A 3125-nucleotide genomic window follows, 5' to 3' on the forward strand; every position below is an offset into this window, starting at 1 on the left:
ACTGTAATAAACGCTCCGAGTCAGAAGACGGCCCAAAGGGACCTAAGACATGACTCGAGGCCCAACTTACGATTTCTTAACCAACAGCTCGTAAGCAGCATGACGGTTTACGCTTGGTTCGCAACGAAAGATAAATGTCAAATTTCCGCGGATAAATATGAAATTTTGAAGATAATTACGAAGATCAGAAAAAATGGAATATCTCCATTTTTATGCTATGACGGCTTAAGGGCAGAAGAGTAAAAACGTAAACCGACCTAGGAGCCAGTATATAAGGATTCCTAGGCGAGAGGCATGAAGAGAGACTTTTTTTCGGAGCAAACTTAGCACTTAGAGCGATTTAGGCATATTTCCGTTTTTGTTATTTCGAGCTGCGACTCAATTAGGTTTAGCCGTCTTAGGGTTACTAGAACTAGGAATCTCGCCGACAGCTCTCGAGCCAATGCTTATACCTTATTGTAACGCTCAAACACGGATTCAGAATAAGATCTATTTTGCTCTCTTTTTACGATTTTTGTACTTTGTCGTTGATATCTCGTGTTCTGATTGCTTAGCGTGTGGTATTAACAGATCTCCGGGACCTCTGGGAAATTAGGGTTTTCCTAGTTTCCTAATTTAAACGGAAATCGACAGTGCGAATTTAGGTTCCCACAATTTGTACTCTTTCCATATTTGTATTTCCTTTCTTTAGTCTTTCCATTATTCTATGGCGGTGTAATTCCCTATATATAAATAGCTCCTTATGTTTATGAATAATACAGAAACATAGATTCTATTCTCTAGTTTCACAACACGTTATCAGCACGATTACGCTCTAAACCCTAAGCTAAAACAAACCCGACGAATCAAATCCTAATCACCTCGACGACTAACCCTAGCCGGCTTGAACCCTAATCCCAATCGTGATACATCTCATCCCGTGTTCAGCGACGATCCCAGTTCACGAACTCAGTCCGCTTCCAGCTCACGACAGGCGATCCAGCTCGTTCCAAGCTCGCGACGATATACACAGATCGCGACCCGATAACATCCGCGACTCATCTCAGCTCGGTATTCGACGCCATCAGCTTCACCTCGCTTTCCCGATCAGCGATAAGGGCAGCTCGCCACACGATCAGCAAGCAATCCTTTCGCGACTCAACATCAACGTTCAGCTCGCGATCCTCATCTCATTGGTGGTCCATTCAACCCATCGGAGGTTAAGGTAACCATGAAACCCTAATAAGCAATCATTGAAACCATAATCGAATGTTGATTGCTTGATATGAATTGAAACCATAAAATCTTAAACCCTAATCGAAACCCTAAGGTAATAGACCAAAACCCCAATGAGTAAATCGAAGCTCATGATCATAAGTTTCATTCCGTAAACCCCAATGATCTAATGATCAAAATCAAAACCCCAAATTCTTTATACCCTAGCCGCATAATGCATAATGCATGTCATGCATGAAATCGATTCAAAACCCTAATGCGTGTTCGTTTTCTATCTAAAACCCTAATGCTTTAAATCGAAATCGATTGATTGCTTGATTGCTTGAATGTTATTGAATATAATCACATAGAACCGTTTGCTAGGATTGCTAAACTCATTCTTGAATTTGGTTGATTGAATTCATGAAACCGATTTGATGATCTTGAAATTGAAATCGCATACTGAATTTGATTAATCCGATTGATATTGAAACCACTTGCTAGATTAAAAGTTTGATCGTCCTATATATATTAAAACCCTAATTGCTTGATTGTTTGATTGAGGTTTCATGTTTCCATTTATATGATCACTTAGAAACTGTTTTGCTAAGATGAATAAACCGATTGCATAAAGATCATATAGAAACCGTTTGCTAAGAATGATCATACCTTGTAGCCGTGCGGCTTGTTGCATCATTCATATATAACCGAATGAACATTGATTGATTGCAATTACACTTAGAAACTCGTATGCTAGGCTGATAGAAACTGAATTGGCCGTGAGGTTTTTCTTGGCCGAGAGGCTTGTTTGAACATTGCATATTCGTTAGAAATGATTGCATCATATCAACCTGATCGAATGTACATATAGAAACAGAATGCTGAGTTTGAACATATTGATTGCATTCGCTTGAACACTTTTAAATCTAAATTATGAAACATATGATTTCAGATGTCGAAAATCAACAACTTGGATTTTGCTGCCTTAAATCTCTCAGAAGATAATTATTTGCAATGGACACTTGATGCTAAGATCATCCTGAAATCCAAGGGACTCGGTGAATGTATCACCGAGGGCAATAATGCAAGTGAGAACGATAGATACAGTGCGATATTAATTATACGCCATCATCTTATTGAGAGTCTCAAAGATCAGTATTTGACTATTGAGAATCCTCTAGACCTTTGGACATAGTTGAAAGCAAGATATGATCACCAGAGAACGGTGTTATTACCAAAAGCTATATATGATTGGAGGAATCTCAGAATAGTTTCAAAGTTGAAACTGTGTGGTTATAACGGATAAGGATATGCTTGAGAAAACCTTTTCCACCTTCCACACAAGCAATGTGTTGTTACAACAATAGCACCGTGAGAAGGGCTTCACAACTTATGCTAATCTGATCTCTTGTCTCTTGCTCGCTGAGCAGAACAATGAACTGTTGATGAGAAACAATGAATTGAGACCTCCTGGAACAAACCCATTACCTGAGGCACATGCGACCGTAGAGGCTAAGAAAGAGTCGAACCATGTCCAGAGTGATAGCCAACACAACCGTGGTCGTGGAAAATGGCATGGACGTGGTGGTCGAGACCGAAACTCGTTTGGTCGAGGCCAAGGTAACTCATATGGTCGTGGCTCCTATGGTAGCCGTGGACATGGCCGAGGCCGTGGTACATCTTTCAAGCCACAAAACTCGACCAAATCCATGTGCCATAGATGTGGTATGGATAATCATTGGGCTAAGACATGTAAGACTCCCAAACATCTCGTTGACCTCTACCAAAAGAGTTTGAAAGGGAAAAATCCTGAAGCTCATATGACTTATCAAGATGGTGAAGATGATTTCAATCATGAACGAGACGATCTTATGGAATATGAAACTTCAGATTGTGTAAAAGAATGAAGTTGAATTCAACATCTATGTTTT

This window comes from Brassica oleracea, chromosome C4 (genome assembly GCF_000695525.1).
Source record: "Brassica oleracea var. oleracea cultivar TO1000 chromosome C4, BOL, whole genome shotgun sequence".
In the NCBI taxonomy this organism is placed as follows: Eukaryota; Viridiplantae; Streptophyta; class Magnoliopsida; order Brassicales; family Brassicaceae; genus Brassica; species Brassica oleracea.